This window comes from Mustela erminea, chromosome 21 (genome assembly GCF_009829155.1).
Source record: "Mustela erminea isolate mMusErm1 chromosome 21, mMusErm1.Pri, whole genome shotgun sequence".
In the NCBI taxonomy this organism is placed as follows: Eukaryota; Metazoa; Chordata; class Mammalia; order Carnivora; family Mustelidae; genus Mustela; species Mustela erminea.
In genome coordinates, this window is record NC_045634.1 from 28,814,992 (window position 1) to 28,834,589 (window position 19,598).

The 19,598-nt window shown below is 39.6% G+C and overlaps 1 long non-coding RNA gene across 2 annotated transcripts in view; it reads right to left on the minus strand.

The window, feature by feature from the left end:
• LOC116581878 overlaps nucleotides 1-19,598 on the minus strand; it is a 1,012,116-nt gene that overhangs the window by 264,103 nt on the left and 728,415 nt on the right. The gene's annotated exons all lie outside the window — the stretch shown is intronic.

Genomic DNA, 19,598 nt, shown 5'->3' on the forward strand with positions numbered 1-19,598 from the left:
TATGCTAATGAGGTGACTCTTGGGAGGACGGGGGCCCTTTGCCCAAGGAAGACCCATCCCTCCATCATCATTCCCAAGATGAGAGGGCTTGATTGAATTAAACATCAATTGTTAATGATTTAAAAAGTCAAACTTGTATGGAACCTCCATTAAACCCACCAAATAACAGGGTTCAGAGAATATCTAAGTTAGTGAACCCATGGAAATGTCGAGAAGGTGGGAAGCCCAGAGAGGGCATGGAAGCTCCAGGTCCTCCACCCCTCATACGTGCCCCGTGCCCCCACTTCCATTGGACTGATCCTGAGTCACAGCCTTTAAAATAACCTGATAATAATAAGTCAAGCACTTTCTAGCACGTTACGGACCTGAGGCAGCCATGGGAAACCCTGATTTATACTTGGTTCGTCAAAACCCTGATTATACCTGGAGGCCCAGACTTGCAATTGGTGTTTGAATTGGGGGCAGTCTTGTGGGACTGAACCTTTAACCTGTGGGGTCTGTGCTGTTCAGGTCGTTAGTGCCAGGAGTGTTGTGAGTAGAGTACCAAAGTTATCTCTTAGTATATAACAAAAAATCGGTGAGAGAGAACAACGTACAGGTGACTATGGTGTCTGCCTGGGGTTGTCATAGTGATGGCCTTTCTTCAGCTACTTTGCTGCTACCCTCTCCTTCAGTCCCCCACACCCACCACCACCACCGCCACCGACTGCATGTTTCCTGGATTCCTCTGTCAGCAGAAGCAAAACGTATCTCTTTAATATAGACATGCTTTCTCCTAAACCTTTGCATCTCAAGACATTTCTCCTGAATCTACTATACTTACCAAAATTCATCTTTAAAGGGCTTACTGAATCATGCAAAGGTTCCTAGAGGCCACGGTATGTAGAGAGTGGCAAAAAGAGGCACCAAATGTGATCACTGTTAATCAGCACTTTCCTCCCTTAATTTTCTCCTTCTTAGTGCTTTAAAGCTTTTAAACTACATTTAGTTCTTTTCTTTATAACTCCTTATTGCTGATGGCAAACATTTTCAGAAAATAGAAGTATAAAGATTTCTTTACAGAGATCATTACACCAGAAGTTCATTAAACTATAGAACAATTAGTTCCTCAGCAATAATTTATAGTTAATTTTTTTAGGATGGTTTCTAACCAGCAGATAAATTTCTTTTGTTTAGCAGTGAAATTTTTTTTTTTGGTACTTCCCTGAGAAATTTCGGTTGACACATCTGCTGTGTCCCTAATGATTATCTTTCTCTTCCTTTTACACACAGTTTTCTAAACAAGTTTTTTTTTTCCCCAATCCCAGATGTGGATTTGGAATCCTTATGAAAAAGATCACTTCACCACATTTTTTCTACAACTGGTCAAAAGTGCAACAACAACTTTTAATCGCTTTGGAGGAACTTCTTTACGTAGGGAGGAACCTTGTATTCTGAAGGACAAAACCACACACTTGATTACTTAGTGTCACACACACACACACACACACACACACAATTTGTTTTGCATGAGGTATTGACCCTGTTCACTGATGTCACCAATGCCCAGCTACACAGGACACCTAGTTGGGTTCATTTAAAACTGGTAGCAGTAGAGGAAAAAGACAAGGCAGCTTGCATGTCCTAGGAAACTCATACACAAAGCACAGAGCACAGACAAGTTGTTGGATATTTCTTTACAAAGCTGAACTATGGGGAGCCCAATAGCATAGAAGAAAGAAAAGCAACTTATGAATAACACAGTTATCCTGCTAGAGTCCAAATTCTAGCTTTTGGCTTTGAGTTGCAATGAAGCTTGAGAAAGTGACAGTTCCTTGATTCCAAATTTCCTCATTTCTAAAGTGCAGACTGTATGAATTTTCACATGTTTTGGAAATGTCATGAATTCCATTTGACTGTCCTAGATGTGTACTTAATTTTGGTAGTATTGATAATGGGCAACAGAATTACTTGACCAATACTCTTATTTCTCTTAGAACCAAAATTCCCCACTGAATTTCTCCAAGTCCCATCATCTCAACAACAGCAGTTGTAAGAACTGGACCCAGAGGAATAGGAATCAGTTCATTGATATTAGCCTACAAGTTTCTTTTGGCATCTGTGGTTCTGTAACTCATAAATTCGATAAAACAGTTTTATCCATCAGTAGGAGAGGAGCGGCTCCAAAAGTTTGCTAGCAATTGTGCACATCGCTGCTTTCTTTTAAAATGTGCTCCAATCAGGACACCCCTACTTTCAATAGTGCCGTTTAAACTGGTATTCGAAAACAGAATAAATAAAGTCCCCATGTCCAGAAGTTAATGTTTTAGGTCCTCCTCAAGTTTCTCCATTCCTGATAAAGTCTATCTCAATAGTCATTATTTAATACCTATTATCCTCTCTGAATTCATGTCAATTTCATACATAGACACATACACAAACACACATGCAGAGTTCCATATGTATAGTTTCAAATACATATACACAGACATATATATATATATATATATATATATCACTTTCTTAATTATTGTGATAGAAATGGATACAGTATCATAGGTACATACATATAAAAATCTTTTGTGCTATCTGTAATGAATCATTACTCATATTGGTGTTGCATAACAAATTTTATTTAATCTTTCTGCTTGAAGCTTAACTTTCTTCTCAAGGACAAGACTCTCAGATCCCTTTTCCTTCATGCTGTGCTGTGAAAACCAGAGACAGCGTATTCATACAGTTCTTGTCTTGAAGTCCAGCTCTCTCATTTACTGGTTGTCTGATGTTAGCAAGTTACTGAAAGTCTATGAAACTCATCTTTATACTTGGAGAGTTGTGTGAGGATCAAAGGGGAAAATGTACTTAAGGCACTAGGCATACTTAATGCCCTTAATTCATGCTGGTTATTATTATATTTAGATTTGTTTAATCTCTAGATTTATTTCACATGCTAACACTCACTTTGACATTAGAAAAAGCACATCCACCAACAAGGACTCTTAAGATAAATAAAACGCGCTCCTTGTTGGTGTAAGCCATTTCATAGGCAGAATTCTAAGGATGGCTCCCTAAGATTTGTGTCTTCTGGTTAGTCAGTCAGGCTCTAATCTAGTCCTTGAAGTCCTTGGCCAGTTGACTTTAAAATGTGAAAATTAAATCAGCCACCCTCTGATTAATCACATATGTCCTTTAAAGGTAGAAGAGGAAGGCACAATGGAAAATCAGAGAGACTCAAAGAATGAGAACGATTTGACACACCATGGCTGGCTTAGAAGATGGAGGCAAGATTAAAGATGAAAGGGGTTGCCAGCCAGGAATGGGGGCAGTTTGTTGAAGCTGCTAACAACTGCCAATCAACAGCCAGCAAGAGAACGGAGACCTTAGTCCTAGAGCCACAAAGAATTGGATTCTGTTGGCAACCTGATTGAATGATTCTTCTTCAGGGGTCAAATGAGAATCTGTGCTAGTCAAAATCTTGATCTTGGCTGATGAGACGCTATGCACAAGAATCAGGATTCTGGATTACTGACCTACAGAAGTGTGAGCTAACAGAGAGGTTCTGTTGTAAGCCCTTAAATGTGTGGTAACTTGATATGCAGCCACGGAAAACTAACATAGCCATGTTCTTCTCACTGCTGATGCTTGCCATGGTATAGTTTCTGGCTTATTAGAAGTGCTCAACAAATGTCGATGGAAAGTTGAAATAATTCTTAAATGTCTGCACTTATCTTTTAAGAAAAGCTGCTTAATATATAAAAGATTATTTGTTAAGGAGCCTACTGATGAAAATGAAGGGAGTAAAAATTCAAAGAAGCGCATTTCTACATCATTATCTGGGGACAAGACTGCTAGCTTCCCCTAAGTATTCTGAGTTTAAATAAGTCAATTCAAATGTGCCTTGCTATACTTCTTGATGTGTCTCATGCTAACCTATTTAAACTATATGCAAGTAAAGTTTAATTCTATAGTATTGCTACGATTTAAAGTTGTTGATCCTCTGGCCATCATGTTGGTATAAAATGCATGCCCTATTCCTCTAATTTCGCTTTCAAGTTTGATTTTGTACTTTAAATATATGTATGCTATTCAGTCATTTAAAGTTGTGTCTATAAAAAAAAAATAAAATCCTTCTTTAGAAGGAGTTTAGCATAGGGATAAAGGTAGAAAAGTCTCCTTGTATTTGAGACTCTGTTCCACTACTGTAACTGCATATCTTGGGCCAATCAGTATTCTGTCATGTCCCAGGAACCTCATCCACATAAAGGGGTGAGTCAACCCCCCCCAAAGTTTGTTGCAGAGAGTAAGCCGGTGAATATACACATAGTGCCTGACACCTTAAGACTTAACACAAGTATCTCACGTTGTTAATTAATTTTAGCATGTCTGCATTTAAAACATAATTATTGCCTTAAGTAGAATCTAAGTCGTAAAATGTATCCTTTAGGTTGTACGCTGTGAAATTTTCACTTTCACCCCCTCTGATAGTAAGAAAATTGCCTCGAATGATCTATTTAATATTCTGGGATCTGGAAGACCCATGATTTCCGGAGACAACCTCTGTCTTTTAATTCAGAATCCTGCCTTCCGTACAAAGAACGTTAGCTTTTCTAGAAAGTTAAGAAAATCAAAGAGCGAATTCAAGGTCCGTATCCATGACATGCCAATGGAAGGCTAGAGAGTCGTTAGTGTTCTCTAAAGACTGACAGCACTTCCAACATTCACTCGTGAGCCTCTTGTAAATTACTGCCGAAATGTGCAGCTGAGTATCATACCCACGTTAGACCACTGAACTGGAATGCAGAAGACAATTTTGAATTCACTTTTCTAGGAATGAAAGGATAACGCACCACTGCCACCTAGTTGTTCAGATACAATGTGCTACTTATTTATTCTTAAAGGGAATTATGCTGCTGTGACAAACAGGAATATAAAATTTAAACTTCTGTCCCCCATGGCACCGCCCCTGCCTTGATTTTAATAAATACTCAACTTCTGCAAGCGAAACATTCAAGGGTCAGTTTAAGGTGCATATTCCTCGTGATTGTCTTATTTGTGGAAGAGGATTAACAAACCTCACATGCTCATTTTTGATCATTTTCATTAATTTTGCCTATATCTGAATGAATTAACATGGCCACACTAACATATTAGTTGTATGTCACCATATGTCCCAGAATCTCAAGCATCACAAAGTACTGCGAATACTTTCTACTAAAATTAAGATGGTATATGGGATATCGCACAGGAGAAATAAGAAATTTTATTATCAGCTGTTTACGACTTAACTGTTTAATTCTATCATATGGTGCACACACAGTTAACGATCTATATTTTGTATGCCATCTGAGGGAGGTGAGGACGTAGGGCTGGAGACCCGTGGTTGAAATAATGGTGATGTATACTTGACATGAGTCGGTTCTGTGAATCGGGAAGACCTTCTGTTCTGTCACTTTTAGGCTGGCATTGAGCACCTGTGGGGATCGGTCTGGGAGCCACTGTAGCAGGCTAGAGTCAGGGGATGGGTACCACAGGGTCAGGGAGTTCTTATAGGCAGGCAAGCTCCACACAGAGCTCCAATGCTGATTAGACAAGGTGTCCAAGTTCAGTGGGGGCACACAGGCAAAGTGAAGCCATCATCTTTGTTGCAACTGGGTCTTCATGCAAACTGCAGGCAGGAGAAACTAAAAACCACCCACATGATGAACCTTCACCCTGCCCACTCACATGAGCAGACCCTGGCAGAGTCCTCCTGAGGTGGGAATCTGCTGCCAGCTTTTCAAAGCTCTGCCTAAAGGGCCAGGAATGTTTTGTCCCCACAGGGCTCTGTCATGGCCCAATGGTGCTGCTGTAATAGTCCCTTTGGGGATCGGGTGCACAAAAGGTGTTACAAAACCCTATGGGGAGAAGAGCTAGAGAAACACCGGCCCAGAAGGTAGGGTGTGATGATAATCCCCTTTTATCTCAGGCAAGACCAAGTTAGCAATCTTTACAGAGCAGGTGAGGAGAGACGGTCTCACTGTGTCTGGTATCCCTGAGATGTTCTGTTGCACTTTTATCCATAAAAGTGCCACACCTAGACTGCCTTTTCACAAGAGCATCCTTGGAACATTCAATGGCAGCTTTTTCCTCCTGCTTCCTTCTTGCCTAGGAGCAATCTCACTGCCTGTCGGAAGTACGGCTAAAATCAAGGGTCCACTCCTAGGCAGCGGGAATCTTCCCTGCAGCAACATGTGTTTCGTTGCGTAGTTTCTTTACTGAAGCTTGAGCCAAATCTCAACGTTATTCAGTGAAAGACAACAAATTATGGAATACTCAAATACAGAAATAGCTATTTCATTTCTAAACACAAAGCAAAACCAAATACCATTATTTCTCTGAATGTGAGCTGATGTTTTTGTCCTTTGTTTTAAAAACAATTATCACCCTTTTAGACTAACCATGCAATTTGGGACAAAGTAAGAATCTGCTTGACCTTGAAGAAGATATGTAGCCTCTTTAGGCCTCCTTAAAAATGTAGGAGTTAGGTTAGATGCCCTCTCAGCATCCCTTCTGTCTATTTCACATCAATATCGCCAGTGATTATGGCTAAAAGCTACAAGGCAAGTGGTGAAGGAAGGAAACCCAAGATGTCTCTCCATCAGCTCTCTCTTCCCATTCCTAACGCATGCTTATGCTGAGACTAAAGTAACAACTTCTCTCCTTCCTTCTTTCCTTTCTCCCTTCTTCCTTCTTCTTTACCTTTGCCATTTTCTATTGAACCGCTTTGCTTCCTAAAAATCACATGCTTCTGCACCTTTCAAAGCCTCCCTTTTCACCAAACAAACTCAGCAAAAGTGAAAATCACAAAGACCACTTTAAGTCAAGGTTAACCCTGAAAATCACGGCTCTTAATCAAACAGTACAGTGGTGGTATGAAATTAATTTAAAAACAGGAAATGCAGGACGCCTGGGTGGCTCAGTAGGTTAAGCAGCTGCCTTTGGCTCAGGTCATGATCCCGGCGTCCTGGGATCGAGTCCCACATCGGGCTCCTTGCTCAGCAGGGAGCCTGCTTCTCCCTCTGCCTCTGCCTGCCATTCTGTCTGCCTGTGCTCGCTCTCTCCCCCTCTCTCTCTCTGATAAATAAATAAAATCTTAAAAAAAAAATAACAGGAAACGCTTTAAGCTTTGAAGAAATCTGAGTGTTTGCTCTAAAACAAGAAATGTCTTCAAGCTACTAAAACCTGTCCACGTTTTCACATAATGTTTACATATTGCATATAAATGTAAAGTCTATTTGGCACCTAATTCGTCAGTCCACTGAGATGTTTTTCACCTCTGTCATGGATTCCATACTACTTATGTATGGGGGCGTCTATCCTGTCCGGTGACTAAATTAAAGCAGCTCTGTTTAGAACCACAGCTTGCTTGCTCCCTCTCAAAGGATGCTTCCAAACCCGGTGTCACAAGGGATTCAGAATACAGAACCCACTAAACAGAAAGGCCGTGCTATGGAGTCTGCGGCAGGAAGGTAATACAAGATGGCAGTCCGAGTCCGAAAGGGGAGTGCACAGTGTTGCTTCCTCCTTGAGACAGATGCAAACGTGCAGAAATCCAATCAGGGATGTTAAGGAAATCCCTGAGACACTGTTTCCCCCCAGAACAGTGATCCAAGTGCTTGCCATTGTGTCTGTGGCGAAGACTCCTGACTGCTCACCTACACTGTATTTTCCTTTCTCCTTTGCAGTTAAGGCTTGGATTCTAAGCCAAAAGGTCAGGGATATGAGAAAGTCTAGATACATGGTAGCTTTAAGAATTTTAAAAAGCGCATTGTCTTAGGTACCAAGCAGAAGAGGTCAGGATAAAAGAAGCTTCGAAAGACAAAGCCCATTAAGAACCCTGACTGGGAAGGAAATCAGATCAAGGGTGTGGCTCCTCCCAACCAGTGCCTTATCTCCAATGGCTTCAGGTTGGCGACCAAATGACTTGGGGGCAGGGGAGCAAAAAAAATAGTCATAAGAATCATGTTGGAAAAAGAACTCTGTGTTTGTTATTGATACACAGAACTTACTGGAAGCAAATAGGTCTACTAGGTTTCTAAGGTTTGGCGCATTCTTTGTTGCAACTGAGCAAAGTACCCTGAGCTAAAACAGCCTTGCGTGCTTTGAATTTTTTTTTTTTGGGGGGGTGCAAAATGGTAGTTTATTAAAGCACGGGGACAGGACCCATGGGCAGGAATTTTAATCCCACCTGCAGGCCCTCCTGCTGGAAGAGGATACTAGGAAGCTGAGATAGGTCAAGAAGAGGATAAAAATGAGAAACACACACCCTAAGGCTGCTGAACAGGGTAATTCCTCTCAGAGTGCTGAACTGCAGTCTAGTCAGGACTTTTTACACCACCTCCCCCATCCCCCTCAACCAGCATAGAACCTCCTCTCCAGGATCAACCAGAAGGCTTTCATCACTACCTGGGACCAGTAATCGCTGCGGGTCCCCTTCCTACCTTTCATAGAGGAGAAGGTTTTCACTGTTTCTTCTGCTTCACCACTGCAAGTACACACTGAAGAGGACTGGATAACCTGACTTCTTCATCCACAGGTCTCTGAACCCCAAGGACCAAATAGAAGCATGGCAGACTTATCCTAGAAAGGCCAGGCCGATAGCTGAGGTCAGTTAAGTGTTGTACCTATTTTAAGAATCATGGAAATTGTGATGGACTGTAGAATAGGAGGTGGCTGTCACTGCTCAGCTTCTAAAGATTTTTTGCCATATAAATATGGTGTGCACAATTCCTTTTGTTTGTTTTGGGGGTTTTTTTGCTTTGCCTTGTTTTGCTTTGTTTTTGCTGAAGGAGGACCGACCCTAGATTTCTATGTAATGTTGAATCAACATTTTAAAAGGAATTTTATGTGCCGATAAAACGCTGCATAATTGAATTTGAACTGTGGACTACGCGTGTGGTATCTTTAAGGCAGTTTTTTGGTTTGTTTTTGTTTTTAAGACTGGTCAAACAGATAATGCAAAAGTAAGATGATCATGAGGAGTTTGATCATTCGAGAGTCAAAGAATGTCGTGGAGTTTGTTAGGTGGTATAAATTGTAAGAGTGAGTCCTCATAAACACATTTCAAAAAATTAGACATCCCATAAACAATCACTTTTGTTTGTGCAGGTCATAGATGATTTGGGTAAAACTGAAAGGCATGTTACAAGGAAGGAAGGAAAAAGGGAAGGAAGGAAGGAAAAAAAACAATAGTAAGTCTTAAAATCAAGCATCTAAAATCAAAAGACCACTGAATCTTGAGATTAGAAGGATTCAAGTTTATAAGGAAAAAAAAAAACTTTCTCGTCCTTTTTTTTTTTTTAAGATTTCATTTATTTATTTGACAAAGAGAGAGAGTGTGTGTGAGCACAAAAGCAGGAGTTAGTGGCAGAAGGAGAGGGAGAAGCAGGCTCCCACTGAGCAGGCAGCCCGATGTGGGGCTTGATCCCAGGACGCTGGGACCAGGACCGAAACCAAAGGCAGACACTTAACCAACTGACCCATACAGGCATCCCTCTCCACTTTAACTGAATTAGCACCATCACCAGACAGAACATGTTTGCTGAAATTATTCTTTAGGGCTCTCATTTTGAAAGTGAGCTTTGTTAATAACACATTCGTACAAATTTAAAATACATTGGAAATCTATAATCATCTGAGTTTGTAATTCTGGCACCTAACGATCCATGGCCTTATTTTTGGAGGGTGGGTTTTTTGAGAAGTTTTAAGAAAAAATAATGAAGGAAATTGTAGACTTTGACACAACAGAAATGTTAAGACGGCAAAATAAAACCAATGAGCAAGATCCACGGTGAAATGTATGTCTCTACCAAGAATTGCACTAATGGAATACATTCAGATTGACTGTTTTTAAAATCCCTGTTGTACATTCTGTCATTCTGTTTTAAACACATATGAGTTTTTCCACAAAATGACAATCTATTGATAAGAAAATAGAGCAACTTGACAGCCGTAAGTCAATTCTCTCTACTTAATATTGTTCACATTTGTATTTTTTTGCTTTACCTTCAGAATCAAAGCAAAATGCTTAAATCATTTAAATTGCATCTTTATCAGTAAGAGCCTAAAAATATCAGCAAATGAAATCAGCCGCAACTATGATGTTTTATTTACTGATTTCCTCAATTTATGGCTTTTTCTAAATTAGTTATTTTGGTCAGAATGTTTATAGACAATAGATAAAATTAAGTTCCTATTTCCCCATCAATGCATGTTTCTAGCTGAAGCTATTTCAAAATTCCAACCGTGCATGATTTGTAGAGATGCAGCCTAAATTTTGGAGCAAGGGTGTGTAAGTCAGAGAAGTCTGATAACTAATGATGCAAAAATTGCTCTAAATTCTTGAGTATACTTGTAGTTCACAACCCTTAAATATGAAAATAAAACTTTAAATCCATTCTAACATAAATGATTCTTCAAATATTTCATTTTCATGGGTTCCCTCTTGCCCTCGAGTGGGTAAGAGATCTCTTTGTACAGCATTAGAGGAAACCCACATATTTACCTGGTTCTTTTGTCTTGAGTACTGAAAACACAACCAAGGATCACCACACATGCAGACAACCAGCCACAGGAAAAAGAGGACCAAGATAAAGAAAGAGATATTAAGAAGAGAGACACTGGAATGGCTACTTCACAGAATAAATAGACTTCTGAAATTCTCCCTGACGGCCCATCCCTTTTTTTTTTTTTTTTTTAATACTATGTTAGACACCATATAGTACATCATTAGTTTTTGATGTCATGTTCCATGATTCATTGTTTGCATGTAACACCCAGTGCACGGATTGCATGCAATCCGTGCCCTCCACAATACCTGACTGCCCATTCTTGATCTTGCTGGCAGAATCATATTTCTCTGCTTTACCTCTAAATATTGGACTCCTTCAGGCTTGGTCGTAGATCCTTCTGTTCTTGATGTCCTGGCTTATCTCATTCAGTCTTGTGGCATCAAGTAACATCAAAACTCCCAGCCTGTATCTTCACTTTTGACTGGTCCTCTGAAACATAGCCCCATGTATCTAACTGCCTACATTGCATTTCCACTTGATAACTAGGTTTATGTCAATTTTCATGTGTCTCTCACTGCACCCTAAACCTGCTGTCCCTACGTCTTCCCCATATCTGAAAATGCTCGAGCCCAGTTACTCGAGCAAAAACATGCACGATCTTTCTTTTCTCTTACCTTCCCCATCTGACCTGTCTCACTGCTTCCTCAAACTGGAAGAGTCTTCCCCTAGATCTTGCCATGGTTGGCTTCTGACCTCTCCTGTCTTAACCAGTAGGCCACCTACGAAGTGCACCATCCTCTGAAGACCCAGTCTAAAGGAGCCCGTCTACGAGTCACTGATTTTCATCTAACCATGTTCTATTACCTTTACGGTAGAAACCACTACCTGAATTGTATTTTTGTATACTGTATTTACTAGCAATTAGACAGTTTAAGGGGAAAAAATGGTACAAGAAGATCACAAGTGAAGTATGAAATAAACAGAAATGGGCATGAGTTGTGGCGCTGATAAACTCTAAAAGGCATCATATCAGACCAGAAAGGAAATGTATCCCTAACATAACACTTGGCATAATATTGAAAACTATTAGTAGACTCTTAACAATGTAACATATTGTTGACTTAGAGGTTACACACGCATATAAACACATATTCTCATGAACACACACAAACATATGTATAAACAGAGTGCATCTAATATGTATAAAGTATTGCAAGACAATGTACACTGAATAAACTTGAACTTGTAAAAGTAACAAAAAGTCAAAGACTAGGAAGAAGAAAAGATGGAGAAAAAGCAAAGGGCATTAATAATATAACAGAATCAATAGACAACTGTCTGAAATTGAAGCCAGGAAACAGAGGCTTAAGAATAATTTTTAAACTCATGAAGTTCTAGAAATAAGCAAGTGCAGAAAAAAATTACCTCTGGGAAGGTGGATAGGAACACAGTTCCTTTGTTCCCCTGTTTTTCTGTGCTATAGTATCTGTTCTCAGGTGAAGACATTAGTTGGATTTACAAAAAAGAAATAAGCTAAAAAACAAATCACAGGTGCTTCTTCACTTTATTTACAATAAATAGTTTCCACAGGGGCCCCTGGGTGGCTCAGTGGGTTCAGCATCTGCCTTTGGTTTGGGTCAAGATCCCAGAGCCCTGGGATTGAGCCCCACATGGGGCTCCTTGCTCAGTGGGGATTCTGCTTCTCCCTCTCTCTCTGCCCCTCCCCCACCACTCATGCACACTCCCACGCTCTCTCTCTCTCTCTCAAATTAAGCAAACAAATAAATAGTTTGCATAAAACATCATTTTCCTACATACCCTGAGCCAAGTGTTCTCTATGTGCAGAATCAACTGCTGTTGCCATATCCTGTGTTTTCCCATCTTAGCCAGCTTCGAATGGGAAAAGCTCTGGCCCGGGACATTGATTATCCGTAACCAGTTTGGGTGGATTTTATTCTTACAGCCCTTCTTTGACTGGCAAAAATCTCTTTCCAAACATGAACCTGGAAGGCTCTCTATCAATCATTCACCCGGTTTGGCTTTGCTGGAGTAAGGAGGAATCTCTTGTTCCTGCTCTATGGTCAGATCACCAAGCTGAGAGGAACTTATTGCTGGATAAGTGAAAGTCAGCCATTATTCCCCTGTCGGAAAGAATCCTGTATGAAGGCCTGCGTTCCTCAGAGAGCCTGGCTCTCTTGGTAATGGGAGTATTTGTTCTTTTTTATTATTAATTTCACATCTCAGGATGAAACAAGCCATCACCACATCTGTGCCTGTTGGTTTTGCACTATTTTAAATTGTAGCTTCCAAAGGGGTGTCTACAAATGGTAACAGGAAAGCAGTGGTGAATAGGTATCAGCCAGAAATCGGTTTCCTTACAGCAGACAGAGAGAGGGCTTTCCCTTCTCTGCTCAACACAGTTCTCTAAGGAAGAATTTGTAGGCAAAGCACGTGCAAAGTCTTTTACCAGACTGTGCCACAGTCTGGCCAGGCTTTGAGGTTGGAAGTGTGTCCCAGGGTCTGGAGAGCAATGACCCTAATGGGCCATGACGTACAATAGGGGAAGACAAACTTGCTTCCCTCTTAGCTGCATGTCCATTTACTTATTTATCTTTATTTCTTGTGTAACATTTCATCCTCATTGTCAATCCATTTTATTCAATTAGCTGCCTTCTCTGATTAAAGTAAATGTCAGTTGGATAGTCCGAGGCGTCCTAGGGTAGGTGAAGCAGAAGCCTGTGATATATTCTAACCAGGAAGAGAATGCTATGATGCTGGCATACCATAAAACAGCTCAGTGGACCTGAAACTGAGCAAGGCTCTAATTCTGGACACTGACTTAACTCTCCCCTATATTGTCGTGATGTGCTTCTAACACACAAATTTCCAAACCTAGAAAAATTATGTTGGCAGGTCACATCAAGGAAAATTCAAATTATCGTACCGATGGTATCTGTAGGTACATATTATTCTTGTGTCCAAGATGAAGAGGTAGGATACGAAGTGGTTTAGGGGTAACTATGACCCTTTCCTTGTGTTGTTGTAGGTTTATCGGTTGTACTAATGACATGGTTGTACACCCTTAACATTTTAATGTACAACATTTACTTTATAACGTGCTTCAACAACTATGCCCAACCTGAACACATCTGAGTCAGAAAATAATTGGTCATTATGCTGAGGCACTAATTGGATGGATAATGGCATAAAGCAGTGGGCAGGAACCCATTTCCAGGCTAGGGCATGCTCCTAGCCAACTGCCCACTATGCATATCTTACTGGGACTGTACTGTTTCCTCCTTTTCCTCATATGAATGTCCTGGTAAAATACATATTCCCTGAGCATAACTGTAAGTAAAAAAATGTAAGAAAAACAAGATATTTTAAAACTACATGCACATTGAATAAACTCCATTTGATAATCTCGGCATTGGAAGCACCTTTATAAAAGGGGTAATTCAGATAAAAACACTGTCAATAATCATAAAAACACACAAAGAATAAGTGTCATTTCCTCATGATTTCTGTTTTCTGGGTTTCCCTTACTCAATTTCTCTAGGTATACAGATCACTTACTTCTGTTCTGTTTCTGTTTTTTAATTTAGACCAGAAAAACATCCAATAGCTGTATGTTTGATCTCAAAATACTTAATCCAAGGCCTATTATTTTTTCTAGAAGAGTTTCATGCTATTTTTATTTGTGCTTCTCCATATAGCAGGAGGAAACTTCAGTGTGCATTTTTCCTCTGTTAAAAGTCCCCCCAAATAAACATGGGAAAATATATTAGGACTAGAGTAAACGGAGATTCTTGATTTTCAGATAAAGGAACCAAGGATAATTGCATTGTTCCCTCTCTCGACATTAGATTTGGAAATCTAAAATACGTCAGCTTGGGTATTGTATATCTGTAATTATTGGAAAAGTTATGTGCAAAATCACTGACATACAAGCTAATATTTGAAATAAATCTTACACAAAATGTTATTAATATATTAAATATTCATATGAGCATCACAATTAGAATAATAATTTTTGCACTTATATAATCTGTTTCTAAGTTAATTTTAAGAAATTAAATCAGTGAAGTGAGGTCTGTGTAAGAGAGCTAACATGCTTTATAAATGAGTATTGGTCTCTGTCTTCACAGGGAAACATTTAACATGGAATTTCTAGCAAAGTATAATAAAAATCTGTTTATGTATGTTCTGTTTATATCATGAAAATCAACTTGTAATCCCATAAACTGTAACACACTTGGTGTTGGACTTCATTCCTCTATCAAGTTTTCATTGACACTGCACACCATGCACAATAAATAGTTACTCTGAGTGTGCATTTCCACTGATATGTGAGAACTGTGATGGAGAAATGAAATCTGAATCACAAAGAACCGTACCAGTAAGTTTACATTCATCCTGAAGGCCTCCCCATCTCCACAGAAGCACATTTTCTGGGCAAAGAACCAACGGACTTCACATGCACAAGAAAGAGATAAGGAAGAGATAAGAGAGCAGTGTCGCTATAAAGCTATGTATTAAGGTTGCCACAGCACGAAAGTTTTAGTCCCCAACCCCCCACTGCAGTTTATCTTAAGTTTTATGAAAACACGTGTATTTGCTTATGAAATACTAGGACAAAAATTTGATGCTGTAAAATTGTCTCAGAATGTCACCTGAGCCATGATCTACCATTACTCACGATGACGAAAGGTTCCACTGCCATTTATAAAATAGTTTAGAAAAGGAAAAAGCTAACTTGTTAAAATGGCTTAGTTCTAGGCATCATTATGAAAGTCATCCATCTTAATCTCCAGTCAAGCAAAGGCACTTAATTTCTGTTTCATTACTTCATAAAAACAAAGGTTTTCCAAACTCTTTAACACAAATGGCCAAAAGAGTTTCAACAGTTTTGTGTACAAATTTACTCTTGTCTTCCCACTCCCTTCACCTCAAATTCCAAACCTATTACATTAGAATTTCTGGAGGTAAATTCAATTGAATTATTTATATATACATGTACATATGATATTAAATAATATTGAATATTATGGAATGCATACAAATTATATGTATATATTTATACATATATATGTATATATTTGTACACAAACATATATATATTTATATAGTCTGTAACTTGAAGCCACACTATAAGTTGAGAAACTCCTGGTTAAAATGCCAATGTTCTTATGGTTTGGAATTGTTTTGCTTTTTTCCAGTTTATTCATTTTGTTTCATGGGTAAGGTTTATATTTTCTGAGTCTGAGGTTTCATCTCTTTTGTCATTCTAGAAAAGTATCATCCTTTATGTGAATATTAATTAATATTAATTAATGTTAATTAATTAAAAGCATTCCTCTTTCTAATTTCCTTATTTCTTAATCTCATTTTCATTTCATCGCCTCTCTTTCCTCCCTTTCTTTATTTATACACACGGGTGTGTGTTGCACAATTATTTTTAGAACTTTTTCTTCAGTTGTGTCTGATCTGCTGTTAGTCTATCCATGAAGACTTTAATTGTTTTATTTTTCAAATTTAGAAGTTGCATATGGTTCATTTCTTTGTTTTTGAGTTTTACATTTGCTTAGCTGATTATCTTACTGTTTTTGTAAATAAATCATAGACATGTATGTGAAGTTTTAGATTATTATTAATTATTTTCAACGTGAGCAAGGTGTCCTGTATACTAGCATGGTAAATTCAAACTCTAAACCTATTTGAAGGCAGTTGAGTGTTCAGGAATTCTATGTGCAAATGGAAGACTGTTTCCCCTACCTAATTAGAGTTCAGATGAACACATCTGTCTTTTCCATTTGCTGAGTAGCAAATTAATTTCAAATATTGCCTTTGAGAGTATAAAACTTGAAGGGTCACAGCCCTACATTTGGAGATCCCAGTCCTTCCCTCTTCTCCACCTTGCAAGGGTCCCGAGGTCGTGTATATTTTCCCTACACAGTCCCGAAAAATATGTCTTTTGGTTAAGGACATTGGCACATGCCTCTCAGGGCAGCCATAATTCAGCATTTCTCACCTCTTCTTCAGCTTCCTTGTCATTTGGGGGTTTGGGAATTACCCTTTCCTTCTTGAAACTCAGCTACGTTGTTAAACAATTTTTTTTTTTTTACTGTGTATTCAGCATTTCTAAGGTTTTGTAGGTTTCTTAGATTACTTACTATTTCTAGAAGCAGTCATCACTTTATTCATTAAGTGAACATAATAACTTTCTCTTCCATTTTCCAGAGAGAAAAGAATAAGTCAGATCAAACAGTAATTGAAAGCTAAAAATAAGTGAAGTGATAAATAAAATAGCTTCTAGGTAACTAGGTAGGAAGAGAGGATAGTAATTTTTGATCCAATAGTTGGCTAAATGTAGGCACTGAGGTCGCCACATACACTGGAGAATGTCTGTGCACATGCGAGCACACAGGTCTGGTCCAGTGGATGCAGAAATCCCCTCAAGGAGCATGAGAGAAATAGATTTATCCCCCCTGGAACCTCTGTGTCCAGCCTCCCCATCACGATGCCCCTGCCATCTCTAGGAAAAGTTATCCTTTTTTTTTTTTTTTTAAGATTTTATTTATTTATTTGACAGAGATTACAAGTAGGCAGAGAGGCAGGCAGAGAGAGGAGGAAGCAGGCTCCCCGCTGACCAGAGAGCCCGATGCGGGGCTTGATCCCAGGATCCTGGGATCATGACCTGAGCCGAAGGCAGCAGCTTTAACCCACTGAGCCACCCAGGCGCCCCGAAAAGTTACTCATCTTGGGCAATCTTTCCCTTCCTTTCTGAAACGCCACAGAATTACTGAGCCTTAGTCTTTTCAGCCACTGCCTCAGCATTCGAGGCCCTAACCTGTTGAGGGACTTCCCATTTCCACCTTGCACCCGGGACGTGCCTGACGTCAGGAGCTCTTCCGTCACCTCTGTCCACCACTGGATGGCCACCAGCGCGGCACGGAAATGAGTGTGTGATGGAGCTCGGACTGTTCCCCAAGAAGCCCTCTGTACTCTGCGCGCTGGAGAAGGCATGACCTCACCCCTTGGTTCGTCTGCCACTGCGTCCAGAGCCTATGTGTCAGCACCCCTGGCTGTCCCAGACTCTGGAACGTTTCCTGGATTCCACATCCTGAACTTGCTGGCTACGGTAAACCTGGTGAGGTTGGTGGGGGTTGGGGTGATACAGTAGTGTTTGAAGGAAGAAACTTCTTGATGTGACTGACACGCGAACTCTCAAGAACACTGTTCCCTAAGGACTGATTATTTACACCAAGTACAAGGTAACTGAGGCACCTTGGTGACATGAAAACGTGCTTGCCTATCCATCACCATAAATTTTATACATATTAACATCAACGTGTTATTATACATGAACAGTTTTCACCTTGTTGATAAACCCTAACCTATATTTAGTCTCACACTGCATATCCTGACATCATTGATTTTTAAGTGGGTTTATTTTATACAATCCACAAAGAAACTTACTATTATAACATTATTGTGTTATTAACATTAAACACATATAATCAGTATAGTAAATTAGCTACCCCCAAAAAGCCCTGAAATGCATTTCAGAGTATTAGTGATGCTTGTATTATCTTCTGTTTTAAATATATAAGTCATATATATATATATTTTATATGTATTATATATATATATGTATTTATATGAAACATAGCCATATTATAAAACATAGACAAAAATCAACCTTGTACAGCAAGACACTATTAGCTATCTTCTATTCAATTCCTTCAACATTCCGGGCAAGAACCTCAGATTTTATCTCCGCATCCACTCTTCCCCACAGATCCCACGTCCCATTTCAATGCAGTTTCTGATTTTCCTAAGGTTGACATCATGCTTTTTGCCAATTACTTGTGCAAGAATGGATATGTGACGGAACTCTGGGCAGTAAGAAATGAAAAGTGGGAGATTCTAGGCATACGTCCCTCCCTAACAGGAGAAATCTAGAAGAAGAGATAAGGTTTCCTCTCCTGAGGTGACGGAGTGTTCGGATGATATGAGTATCCCCTGCTGCCCTCTTGCTACTAAACTGAGTGGAACAGGGGCGCCTGGGTGACTCAGTCGGTTAAGTATCTGCCTTCTGCTCAGGTCATCATCCGAAGGTCCTGGGATCGAGTCCCGCATCAGGCTCCTTGCTCAGCGGGGAGCCTGCTTCTCCCTCTGCCTGCCCCTCCCCCTGCTTGTGTTCTCTCTCTCTCTCTCTGACAAATAAATAAAATCTTGAAAAAAAATTAATAAAATGAGTGAAACTCATGGGGGTAGGAGAGATGGGGGTAGAGAAAGAAGGAACCGACATTAAGTGTACCACTGGGTAGCTGAATAAAACAACCCTACACTTTTTTTTTTGGGTTTCCTGATAAGTCGGAGATAAATCCCCTTATTGCCTGAGTCGGTTGGAATCGGAGTGCATGTAACTTGCAGCCAAAATCATGTTAACAGATAAACCAGGAGTTCAAAACAACTCCGAATTCCTCAGACGTGCGAATCCAAACGTGACACAGGCCATAGTGGTATTTCTATGTCTCGTAAGATAAACAACAGTGTGATTACCAGAGCTTAAATGTCCCAAGATGAAACTTGAAAGAAAAAGAAATATTAGATTTTTTTTTTTTTTTTCAGGGATGATGGTCTGATAATTTCTATAAGGAATGGGTTGCCAGGCTTTGGGTCTCCATGGAAATATAGATTTGGTTATTTTTATCTTGTAAGAAGATAACCAAATTCTAGGTTACACTTGTGTGCTTTAGCACTGTATAAAAGGGATCTGCTCTATCCAGAAAGCTGGGCAAATTACACACTAATAAGCCCCACTGCATGGTTTTCACAGAGCCTGTCTATTTTAGACATCCTTTAAAGGGATTACTCTGAGAACCCATCTTTCAATTTCTCTTCCTTCTAACTTAACATTATATTCAAATTTAACATCACTTTATACAAACGGTTGAAAACTTGTCACCACATTTGGTGACAACATTCGGAACACCTGCTGCTGTTCCAATGACAGGCATGTATCCTGGACTTGAACTAAGGCTACTGGAGAGCCTTCCTGAA